The sequence below is a fragment of the Choristoneura fumiferana genome, chromosome 3 (genome assembly GCF_025370935.1).
Source record: "Choristoneura fumiferana chromosome 3, NRCan_CFum_1, whole genome shotgun sequence".
NCBI lineage: Eukaryota > Metazoa > Arthropoda > Insecta > Lepidoptera > Tortricidae > Choristoneura > Choristoneura fumiferana.
Genome location: NC_133474.1, coordinates 22,373,654 through 22,387,243, shown reverse-complemented (window position 1 = coordinate 22,387,243; position 13,590 = coordinate 22,373,654). Strand labels below are relative to the sequence as shown.

Sequence of the window (13,590 nt, the reverse complement as noted above, 5' to 3'; positions counted from 1 at the left end):
TAATCTCACCAATATTGATACTTATAATAACCTTAACTAACTGAATCCTGTAGATTTGGTCGAGCTCGCGTCTCCCGAATAACCCAGTTTTTTATTTGCTGACATTCGTAAATTACTTGAGGTGCTTAGGGGTTGACGGGGTTGAGCCAAATCTCATCCAATCTCACATTTGGGACAATGGGGTTTAGTTTCAGTAATTATCACGTAGTTATTTTTCCGAAAACAGATCGTGATTATGCGAAAAAATTTAAAATTATGTAAATCATGGTTTGCAAAATCACACGTCAGATTTGGGGAGGGTGGATCGAACCAAATCTATATCTCAGCAAGTTGAACGGGGAAGGGAAGTACATTGATGTATAAAAAAAATACAAACACAGCAATAAGGCTTATTCATCATTAGAAAGCCAAGGGATTGCATTACACATGCAGTCAGACCTTTGACTCACGCAAATTATGTAAAAGAAAATTCTTGTCATTTTCTTCTCCATTAGCATTTCTAGTTACATCGTCTTCAATGTCTAATGCTTGTATAATAGTACATTATTGTTTAACGACTTAACTTTCCCTATCATAGGCACGTATTGATTCCTAGCCTTCTGTTTTATTTCTAGTTCGACCACCTGGACCTGATAGCCAAGTGGTTAGAGAACCTGACTGTGAAGCTTGAGGTCCCGGCTCGATCTCCGGTCGGGGCAGATATTAGTATGAATAAAACGAATGTTTATTCTCGGGTCTTTGACGTTTAACATATATTTTAACTATGTATTTGTCAATATAGTGTACAGTAAAAGCTTCTCTTAGTTTGGTACAGTCACCAGCATTAATATCTGCCACAGCGGAGCGTGCAAAAATATCTGACGCGTCCTTCCGGCCCTAGAAATAGAGTCGTATCAGATATTTATGCACGCTTGTTGTATCAGATATTGGTGCTGGTGACTGTACTAAATAGGTCGATTAGTGTTAATTGAGATTGTGTGAAATTGTGTGAAAGCCGTGGTGGCCTAGTGGTTTGATCTATCGCCTCTCAAGCAGAGTGTCGTGGGTTCAAACCCCAGCTCGCACCTCTGAGTTTTTCGAAATTCAAGTGCGGATTTACATTTGATATTTACCACGAGCTTTGCGGTGAAGGAAAACATCGTGAGGAAACCTGCACAAACCTGCGAAGCAATTCAATGGTGCTTGTGAAGTTCCCAATCCGCAGTGGGCCCGCGTGGGAACTATGGCCCAAGCCCTCTTGTTCTGAGAGGAGGCCTGTGCCCAGCAGTGGGACGTATATAGGCTGGGATGGATGGAGTGTTAATTGTACCATGATATTTATTTATTATTTAGTTTTAGGTTAACATTGGTTTTTTCGAGACCAATTTTTGAGAAAACCTTGGCCTCAAGTAACCTTTACACGAATTCAGGAAACGTTCGGTTGACTTAACATTTGATAGCAGTTATCAGCGATTTGTTTAAATTGAACATGTTCAAAGCAAATATTAGCTTCCTTCCTCTTTGGCCTTGATATGGAGATTTTAGTCCCCAGTCAGGGTTGCCATGTGGAAAAATTAAATATCGTGTGAAAAATCTGACAGTACCCAAAAAGTCCTGACATTTCTTGTAACAGAGATCTGGCGTAAAACCAGTAAAACCAAATAATAAAAGTAAATTGTAACTAGACTTTTAAGAAAAAAAAGTGATTGCAAACTCATTAGACGTAATTTATCTTATTTTAAGTTGTTTTGGATGAAGATAAAGGTAATTTATTTGTCAAACATGAGTTCCTATATACAATTATTAAATTGAATATATAGATGTACAATAATTTGATGTCCTGTCCATCATGTCTTTGCCTTTCAGCATACAAATTTTTACTTATGAATTTAAATAATTATACAATAAAAAAATAGGAAATAGTTAAATTACAATCAATATTACATTAATGTTATATAAATCATTTTGCATTTAATACTAATGATAATCAGTGGAACATTTTGAAAACAAAAGTATTTTATATTCGCTGAGTAATGGATAGTAAATTAAGTCTTCGCTGGTACGACACATAATGGAAATATTGATTTTGTTTAATTACATACTTAACTAACATTTATCACTTCATTCATTAAAACTGAGTAAGTCTTGTAATAAATGTATCATGAATATATATTTAATTTTTAAGTTAACCACATAATTTCTAAAACCTTAACACTTGCCAGGTCCGGCCGCAATCCTGGCAAACGGTCAAAAATCATGACATGTCAGGACAAATCCTGACGTGTGGCAACCCTATCCTCAAGCGTTTTAAATATTTAACATTTGCGTTCGATTATTTGTACCACAGGGGTTCGACGTGCGTATACGCAATATGGTACTGTATTTAATTGCTTTCCAATTTTGTATGTTTTCGAATCTTTTCCTTATTGGCGATTATTTCAACTAAAAATCCAATATTTTTATTGGTGGCTTTTCAATTTGATTTGTACGAACATATAATGGTTTCTTATAGTCCTTGTACATATATACACCGTGGGTTTTAATAACTCAAAATATTTTAACAGCGTATTCGTGACGATAATACGAGTAAATAATGTTATATCAACATGGGTCCAGTAATTAATATTTCAGTACAAAATAAATCAAATTAATTGACCGCTTCTTTGTGAACAAATCTTTACATTTAGAAACAGAGAGCGAACATGACACTTCACGAATCTTATATATATCTTCATTTTCATTCGAGTTTTATTTTATTGTTTTAGAAAAAATATAAAGTAAGAGGTAGATAGCATTTTATACACGATTATTTATATAATTTTCGTTTGTGACAAGAGCATGTCAAGTCGTCGCTCGCACTATCTTCTTATAGTTTTGCCTCTGCTTCAATAGCCATTCTACGAAACCTAGTAGAATCTTTACGAAATTTTTTGATCAGGATCGAGAACGTAATTAAAATTCTATATAAAAATCAGCTTGTGAACGAGTTGAAACAGTCGCCAGTTTCTGGGGAATTGAAGCCAAATGTCGCAAAATCTATAGAATACTTGCTGACGAAGAAGTAGCGGAAATGGATGAAATATTCGATTTAAAGTAGCTAAATTTAACGACAAAGTCACTAAGTTGGCCACACTCACTGGCTTAAGATAATAGCTTTGTATAAACAATTGCGTGGAGTTAATAACTAAGAATCTAGTTGATTTTCTAATGAAACTACGATAGATATGATATTAAGAAATCCTGGGAAGATTCCGTGTTTAATGCATTGTGTGACTTAATAATTTGCATGCGGGTAAATAAAATATTACAATAGATATCTCTATTGTCTGCTGCAAGGCGCTCTCAAAGAACGCGAACAATTGGAGAATTATGGCCGTTTTACGAAATATCTGGATTTGGCGATGTGGTTTGCGTTGAATGTTGAAATTATAAGTTTACCAATAGTGTTTACCAATTTAACTTAAGTCCTGTCGCGTTCTCACTATTCACCTTAAACTCATCTTGTTTATTCTAATGACTCAAGCACTGACAGAATAATCATCTTCAAGTACATATTCTCTCACGCTCAAATTATTCTACGCTTTACGGTTTTATTGTAGTCTGATCAAGCCGTAGATTGATGAGGAGAGCGGTGTAATGACTGGTTTATTGTCGCGTTGTTAGAGATGCGAGCCCGTCTTCAATCAAACACACGACCCTTTGCTTGAGAGGCAGTAGGTCAAACCACTAGGCCACCACGTACTTCATTACCTACATCCTAGTATTTTTTAGCTTTTTGTAGATTATCTGCAACATTATTGTTTCTTTAACTATAATATAACCGTTTGGAACCTTTGACTACGGAACCTCACCTCTGGTACCTCTTTACAGCACTTTAAAGAGTCGCAGCGCAGAGCAAGCGAAGTACGAGCAACTAGTATGGGTTATAACTTTCGTAGATATTGAGACAATAGAGTTTATTGTTCAGTTTAAACTTCACCCATAATCCATTGACTGCTCGCGATTTTTGGCAAATACTTCACAATACTGGTTTCGACATCAACCTCGGCCATATTCTTTAATTAGAGGCGACACTGACATTTGATGGCCGACTGAGATACCCGATGATTTCTCGATTGTTCTGCTGAGAGCCAGTATGGTTGTGAGCGTTATTGTTTGAGCATGCGCCGTGGAAAGCAAGTGAGTGTGGGAGAGTTACAAAATGTCGGGTATTTGGACAGATGGCCGGAGCAAGTGCGCTGCCTTGATCGTTTTGGTTTCTCACAAGCTTTTGAAAAGATTTGGCGTCAAATCACGTATTGGAGGGTCCCAAGTATTGCGATGAAATCTAGCTCAAGGCGCTTGCTGACAGAGACAGAAACGACAAGCTTGTGGTTGAACATGTCGCTCTAGAATACGTCAAAATGTGTCTCAAACAGACGCATAGAAAACGATACTGACTAGGTATGATATTGGCTTACCGTTATTTATTTATTCCAGCAGTGTAGACAAGCATCATATTTCTGACGCTTGTGATTATCTGTAATCTATGCCTCATAGTTCATCACGTAATCAATAACAGATCTATAGATCTAAGCTTGTGTTAGCTATCGTCGCAGGCGCACATGGCGAGCCGGGGGCGTCGTCTGACCTTCTTCATGGCAACCGCCGTCTAAAGCTTCGTTTAGACGGTGCAAGACGTAAAAAAAATATTGGTTCTTGTCCATGACTGGTGCCATCATCCTTCAAAGTAAATGAGGACCATGATAAAATATAATTTTTGGGGGTTCCCACGGGCATTCAGTCATCATCATCATCATGATGCGATGTAACGAAAGTCACGTGATATATCTTGCTTCGTCTCTGAGACCTAAAAGCCCGGGTTAGACCTACAAGAAAAATCGTTCAGTGGGCATTACAGGTTGCGAGGCGTAAGCCAACGCCGTTTGTAGTGGTCCATCGAAGTGCCGCAATGTAATGCAACTTGCGCGATTTTTCTTGTAGTCTAAACCAGGCTTAACGCTACACCATAATCTGTGTTAACAACTTGGTAACTTATTGCCTAATTTAAACGCATAATTTTTAGCCGTTTATTCTAGTTAGTCAGTAATTTCGGTTTGTCTATTTGGCTATTTGCAATATCCTGTGTTCGATTTTGGTTTTTTTTACGCTTTTTCAACTAACTTAAACAGTCTGATGATGGCATTACGCATTGACCAATGCGCATGCTCGCACCAAGCGCCATCGAGAGTAAGTGAGTTTGTGAAGCTCGTGTCGGCCAGTTCAAAAACATTCGTCCTTTGCTAACAAAGACTAAAACGTGTGCTGTGTGTGTAATTCGTGTTATTTTTCATCAAGAACAAAACTTTTAATTTGTTGGAGTGTTATCATTGTCCCTGGCGCCAGGTTTTAAGAAGTCGTCCACTACAAGTTCGCAGATGCTTCAGAACCGAGCTCGAACAGGTCAGTGTGCTTGCATTGTATTTGCCGGAATCAGACTAATCAAAACATTTTTTTTTAATAGCTCTCTTCGGCGAGATCCTCTCGACCCAAATGTACCAGACACCCACTGTGCTGGTACATTATTTTGGTGCCGAAACCAGGGAACTGTAGATAATTCCGTCCGCCATTTTTGTTCAAAATTTCAAATTAAATGTTAATTAAAATTAATTTTAATTTCCGTTTTATTTTGAGTATTTTGTGCCTTTTGTCGGAAAATTAATTATTTAACCTGTTGTAAATATATCGGTTAACGTAAACTAAAGCAAATACGATTCAGCCTGATTATTCCAGTAAGATTTTAAGTTCTCGTGAAATAAACTGGTTATCTATTTTATTCTCGTGAAGTTCGTGTTGTAATGGCGGATATTGTGTAGATTCATTGTGGATTTGTAAATTTTAGTCGCAGTTTTAAGCTGCTAGAATTTATTTATCGTTTGTCGCATAGGACAATATTTTGTAAGATCGTATAAACAATCTCTTTTCATGCGCTGTTTATACAGTCGTGTTACTTACAATATTTATATTTCATTAATTTCACCTAGAACATTTCGACCGAATTTTCTCGAACTTACACCTACATACATGTCTATAGAACTAGGTAATTGTTCAGACTTGTACAATCTGTGAGACGTTCTTTTCGTTAAGTTTCATTCCATGTTTTTGTCGGCGGGCGTAGCAACACGTTTGGATACTTCGGTGAAACGAAACGTTTTTCTTCTTATGTCAGTCAGTTATGGCGGGTGATAAAAGTCAGCTGTCAAGTTGGATGTCATTTACTTCCGATTCGTGTTGTTTAGCCTGAGCTATTTACTTTACCGATTTTAAGTTAAGTGGTGTTTATTTCGTGTGATTGTGAAACTGCAAGTGTGTTCGTAAATGATCGCCATGTCAAGCAAAGTGAAGCGTCGCGTGTCCCTTGGAAAATCCAAGAAAGACAGTGAGGTGAACTACACAGTTAAAGATTTACCGGCGTTGCGGCGAAAAAGAACAATAGCTTATAACAGGCTATCAAAAGCGTTGGAGGTTGGTCTTAAAGCTCTACAAGACAGGTCAGATTTAACTTTGTTCCTTTCGCACTTTATTGAGGTTGAGAAACATCGAAGCTCGTTTGACGAGTGTCATCTGTTCATTCTTAGCCTAGAGGAAGACGATGAAGAGAATGTTGATGAATTGCAAGGGCAATGTGATGAAATTTACTATCACATTTTGACACTACATAGGACTTTGGTCCCATCTGATTATGCGAGTGAGGTAGCTGAAAGTGATGTCAATAATAGTGTGCCCCAGACCTCTAGCAAGTTAAAACTACCTAGGATAAATTTACCTAGCTTTTCAGGGGACATTAAGCAATGGCCTGCATTCTATGACACTTTCAATTCATTGATACATCTCAATGAATCGCTCAGTGATACTGAGCGAATGCATTATTTGATTTCGTGTCTCACAGGTGATGCTTTAGCATTAGTGAATACATTCCCTGTTATGGGAATTTATTATGGAGAAGCTTATAACTGCCTTGTCAAGCGTTACAAGAATAATCGTGAGTTAGCCTTTACTTGTTGGAAGGAGATGCTAAATTTCAACCTTAAGTCGAATTCCCCTGAAGAATATAGGCGCATTTTTGACACATTCAATGAAAACTTGAATATTTTAAAGACTTTGAATTTACCAGTTGATCAGTGGGATTTTGTTCTGAGTTATCTTGTGCTTTCTAAGCTGGACTCCAAAACTCGTTGCGATTTTGAAGAAGCACACTCATCTTGTGAAGTGCCATCTTATTCAACTCTAAAGAATTTTATCTACAAAAAATGTGATGCTTTAATTCGGGACAACCACTTTCGTGAAAGGGATGGCAGAATACCTATGTCAGTCACAGCTGGTAGTAGTAAAACCCTGCCAAAGTTTATCAAAGCTCAAACAAATAATTCCCCATATGTGTCACGTTTCAATAAGAGTAACCCGGTGAATTCTCTAGTTTCCGATAGTGCTGAGGTAAAAACTGACCAAAGATGTTCCTTTTGTCAGGAGAATCATGCTATAACTAATTGCAAAATGTTTCTTAACAAATCTGTGGATGAGCGACATGAATGTGCAAAACAAAGGCAGTGGTGTTTTAACTGCTTGAGAGCTTCACATTATCTGAAAGAGTGCAGATCAGTTTTCAGATGTCAAAAGTGTAAACAAAAACATCACACTTTATTACATCTGGATAAAGAAATTGTACATGAACACGGATTGCCTTGCACAAGTGTTGAAGCTACTCCGGATTCCCATTCATGTCCTGCTGAAGAGGTCAATGAACCAACAAGTGCTCTTACAACTTTTACTAACCAATCTGTGGTATTGCTGTCAACTGCGAACATCCAGGTTATGGATTCAAAAGGGAATTACCAAACTATGCGTGCTCTCATTGACTGTGGAAGCCAAGCACATTTTATTTCTGAAGCTGCTGCTCGTAGACTTGGTTTTGTCTCTTCCCCTGCAAATAGGAGTATAAGTGGGTTAGGAAAAACATCTTCTCAAGTTTCTGGTTCAATTACGTGTTGTGTTGGAACAGATAATGTGACTTACTTTAACCTGGATTTCCTGACTTTACCAATAATATGTGGAGTTATGCCATCAATGCATCTTAATACTTCTTCATGGCAACATGTGAAGCATTTGCAGCTTGCTGACCCACAGTGTAATATTCCTGGCCCAATTGATGTACTGCTGGGTGCTGAGGTATTCATGAAGCTTTTGTTACCAGGACGCATTGATGGTGATGTAAATCAACCGACAGCTATCAACTCAATATTTGGCTGGCTGTTAATGGGAAGAACAAGTGTACAGACAAATCAGGTGATCAATAACTTGTGTGCCATGTTTTGCAATAGTGACATGTCACTTAATGAAGAAATTAAACGCCTGTGGGAGCTTGAAGATCTTCCATCATCTCCAGAGTTGACTCCAGATGAGAGTTTATGTGAATCAAAGTATCTCAAAGGCATCAGTAGAGATGAATCCGGACGATACATAGCTCCACTACCCTTCAAAAGTGAAGAAAAACCCAAATTTCCAGGTTCTCGTGAGATTGCAATTCGAAGATTTCATTTATTAGAGAGACGACTGCTCAAGGATCCTGAACTCCATCAAGCATATAAAGATTTCTTGACGGATTACATAGACAATCAACACATGAGCCCTGTAGACGTGGCTGACATTGCAAAGGGAGACTATTATATTCCACATCACTGTGTGATTAGACCAGAAAGTGAAACCACTAAGCTACGTGTTGTCTTTGATGCTTCTGCTGTGTGTGCTAGTGGACAATCTCTGAATGATACTTTATTGATTGGTGCGAAGCTCCAAGGAAATTTGACAGCTATTCTCCTTCGTTTAGACTTCATGCGGTTGTGTTTATTGGAGATGTGAAACAGATGTTCCGTCAAGTAGGAATTAGAGCAGAAGATCAAGATTACCAAAGAATTCTTTGGAGATTTGATCCCAAATATTCAGTCAAAGAATATCGTTTAAACACCGTTACTTATGGAACTGCTGCTGCTCCATTCTTGGCATGCCGAACTATTAAGCAACTTGTTCATGATGATGGAAAACATTTTCCATTGGCTTCACGAGTCCTTAATTTTGATACATACGTTGATGACGTCACGACTGGAGCATCCTCTTTGGAAGAAGCTAAGTTTATGAAAAATGAAGTCATCAATTTATTGAGACAGGGAGGATTTGAACTGCGAAAATGGGCCAGTAATGTACCGGATCTACTCAGCGATATTCGACCAGAGGATTGTTTACATGGATCGGCTTCATTTGATGATAAAACAGTTAAATCGTTGAAGGTGTTGGGACTTAAATGGAACAGTACAGATCATTTCACATTTGATGTTGTACCTTGTGAACGTGAATGCACTAAACGTAATATTCTGAGCGAACTAGCACGAATATTCGATCCATTAGGATTCTTGTCACCTATAACCTTTCTGGCAAAACGATTAATTCAGATATTATGGGTACAAGGGTGTTGGTTGGGATGATCCACCTCCTGAAAACATAGTTATTCAGTGGAGGGCATACATTGAGCAGCTTTCACTTCTCAAGGCCGTTCAGATACCACGAAGAATTACTATAGACAATAATGTGTCATATCAATTACATGGATTTGCAGACAGTTCTGAGGCGGGCTATGGAGCTATTATTTATCTGAGAGCAGTGGATGTAAATGAAAGGGTGATTGTTAAATTAATATGTGCAAAGTCTAGAGTAGCTCCTTTGAAACACCAATCATTACCTCGTCTGGAACTCTGTGCCGCCGTGTTGCTTGCTGATCTTATGCAGTATGTCAAGAAGACATTTGAAACAAATATTCAGTTGAAAACATATTTGCGTGGTCCGATTCTACTGTAGTTTTATCGTGGCTCCGGTCTCATTCTTCGCGATGGAAGACCTTTGTTGCCAATAGAGTCAGTCACATTCAGGAGCTTCTTCCCAGTTCATGTTGGCATCATGTGTCAACAAACGAAAACCCAGCCGACATCTGTTCAAGAGGCGCTTTGCCTAAGGATCTAATCAACAATTTATTATGGTGGGCGGGTCCAGCTTGGCTTCTGAAATGTAGCAGCCACTGGCCAATCCTTGTGTCCGAGGATCCAGATCAAGAAATGGTAAACTCTGAAAAACGTGTATCAGCTTTGATAGTGGAGCAGCCAGTACATCTTCTTGACGAATTGCTGAATAAATATTCATCTTTAGATAAAGTTATTCGTATTGTAGCCAACTGTTTACGCTTTATACGCAACATTCGAAAATCTGCTACTAAAACAACTGGAACTTTATCAGGTGTGGAACGTAATGATGCTATGAGATTGTTTGTTAAGCGTATTCAATATCAGCACTTCTTTGACGAAATTCAGAAACTTCAAAATGGCAAGGTATTGCCTAAACAACTTCGTAAGTTGAATCCTTTCATAGATGAGTTAGGTGTTCTCAGGGTGGGCGGTAGGCTTTCTCGCTCGGGTTTAGCTTACGAGCACAAGCATCCGGCTTTATTACCACGTAAAAGTGAATTGACGAAAAGGATTGTACGAGAAATACATCGAAATAATTGTCACCCTGGAATTAATACAACTCATTATCTAGTAGCACAGCAATTTTGGATTCTATCTCCAAAACGTGCCATAAGGTCTGCATTACAAAATTGTATCCAATGTTTTCGAACCAATCCTAAGGTTTTAGAACCATTTATGAGTGATTTACCCATGGCAAGAGTAAACGCTGTTAAACCATTTTCGATTGTAGGCGTCGACTTTGGAGGACCCTTCAATATTAAACATGGTACTCATCGAGGTGCTAAAATAGGCAAAGCCTATTTGTGTCTGTTCATCTGCTTCACGACCAAGGCAGTTCATTTGGAAGTTGTGTCGGACTTGTCTTCTGAGGCTTTTATAGCTGCTTTGCGCCGGTTTATTGCTAGACGAGGTCGCTGTAATACTATTCATTCAGATTGTGGTACGAACTTTGTAGGTGCGAAGAATCAACTCTCGCAATTGATGCGTGGTGCTGCAGAGCAAAATAAGGTTGAGTTTAGGTTCAATCCCCCTTCTGCGCCTCATTATGGCGGAGTTTGGGAAATTCAAATAAAGGCAGCCAAGGCTTTATTATATCGAACAGTAGGTATACAATGTTTTACTTTCGAGGAGCTCTATACACTTTTTTCGCAAATTGAATCCACAATGAACTCACGCCCGTTATGTCCGCTTAGTTCCGATCCTAACGATATTAATGCGCTAACTCCAGGTCACTTCTTAACTATGGAACCTTTAACCTCTTTACCGGAAGAGGAACTGACTGATGTAAAACTATATAGGCTGAATCGTTGGCAGCTTATTCAGCAAATACATCAAGGTTTTTGGAAGCGGTGGAGCGCAGAATATTTAAATTCTTTAACCCAACGTGCAAAATGGACAAAAGACTCTAAACCTTTAAAAGTAAACTCAATAGTTATTATCAAATGTGATAATTCATATCCACTGCATTGGCCGTTAGCTCGTGTGATAGAATTACACTCGAGCCCCGATGGCGTTGTGCGACAAGCAACTGTGAAGACTGCTTCAGGAATTCTCAGGAGACCATTAGTCAAGCTGTGTCCTCTGCCAGACAATTGTGATTAGAGAAGTATTTTGTTAAAATACCCTTTTATTGAAATCATTAGATTTCATGTTTAGTTAACCGCTGAAGTTGCAACTTTAATTTGTGTTAGAATCATAATTTATTTTGTTTTATGTTTAAAAATATTAATATTTGGTGGGCGGAATGTTCGATTTTGGTTTTTTTTTTACGCTTTTTCAACTAACTTAAACAGTCTGATGATGGCATTACGCATTGACCAATGCGCATGCTCGCACCAAGCGCCATCTAGAGAGAGTGAGTTTGTGAAGCTCGTGTCGGCCAGTTCAAAACATTCGTCCTTTGCTAACAAAGACTAAAACGTGTGCTGTGTGTGTAATTCGTGTTATTTTTCATCAAGAACAAAACTTTTAATTTGTTGGAGTGTTATCATTGTCCCTGGCGCCAGGTTTTAAGAAGTTCGCAGATGCTTCAGAACCGAGCTCGAACAGGTCAGTGTGCTTGCATTGTATTTGCCGGAATCAGACTAATCAAAACATTTTTTTATTTAATAGCTCTCTTCGGCGAGATCCTCTCGACCCAAATGTACCAAACACCCACTGTGCTGGTACATCCTGTTTGTGACAGATTATTTTTCTATTTGCAATCTGTTAATTTAGTAAGCAATCAAACAGATGTAAGTATTATATTTAAGTTCGAATAAATTAAATTGGTCTGGTCGGTCATTAAAACCGTTCTTACGATTTATTGAATCGGGCGTTTATTTTTGGCTCGACGTTCTTCCAATATCAAATAAACTGTAAACAATTATTTCGTTTAGCTCTAGTAATTAAAGTTCCGTTTTTTACTCAATTAAGTTTAATTTTTCCCCGTAAATTGGTCTTACATACATACTACCAAAAGTCAAAAACATAAAATGTACATACCTACATATTTATCTATGTTTAGTTCAAATTTCGTCTCTCACAACAGTTATTTACCAAGATACATCCATCTAATATTTATTCGCAGGCATTTGCCATTCGTGAGTCACTCCGTACCATGCACTGCGTGCATCGACCAATCAAGATGTCAATCTATCAATAATTACAATGTCATGTTAATTACTTATCTAACAACCCAGCGTCGCCTTGACACGCGAGTTTCGGCTTCCCGCGCTAGATGGCACTTTTTTACAATTCAACAATGGCGCACACGCCCCCGATTCTTTGATCTTTCTCATGAAGTTTCTTTACAATGATTAGCAAATCATGCGATCACAACGGGATCGGGAAAATAATCATTGAAATTATTGAAAAAGATAAACGTTTTTTTTTACCCTTGAATGGATACAATTAAAGAGATCTGCCTACATATAGCGCAGGTTCATAGACAAAGGCTTAAGGAAAAAATAGATCGTCCATTATTCCACCGAAAAACTGCAACTTTTAAAATATTTTGTTGATGATGACAGTTTTGTATAGAATCAAAGAAAATATACTAACAAATTTTAATGAAATGTGACGAAGTTTAAATTGCTACAGCTAACAAAAGTAGACCTTTAATTAAACCTACTATGAATAACGAAAAAGATTTTAATACATCCAACAATCAACACGCAAAACAGAAATTAATACTGATCACATTTAATATCCTTTACCATACAAGTTTGAGAAATTCGGTCCATTTGTTACACATAATCAGCCTTTCGAGCTTTAAAGTTCACAGCGGCCCTCAAAACATTGTTTACACCAAAACAATATGGTCACACATGACTTCTAACTTTATAGACGTAAGGTTACTTTCGACTGCTACTAATGGCATGTATTAACCAATTTGACGTTGCGCGGGAATACTGTGCGAGATGCGGTACATTGCGGTACAATAATCGACGAGTTATAAGTTACCGTTTCTGACCCCGCAATGTAAATAGAATCACAGAATTTCTCGCAGTTTAAATGAAGCTAAATGTGTGACGTCTGCAGCTTCAATGTTCCCACGGCAACATGTGCATCCTGCAACTTGCCC

The 13,590-nt window shown here is 38.0% G+C and overlaps 1 protein-coding gene across 1 annotated transcript in view; it reads left to right on the top strand.

Annotated features, from left to right (window-relative positions):
• The window catches only part of rau (RA domain-containing protein rau), a 125,073-nt gene that overhangs the window by 30,399 nt on the left and 81,084 nt on the right, over positions 1-13,590 (top strand). The gene's annotated exons all lie outside the window — the stretch shown is intronic.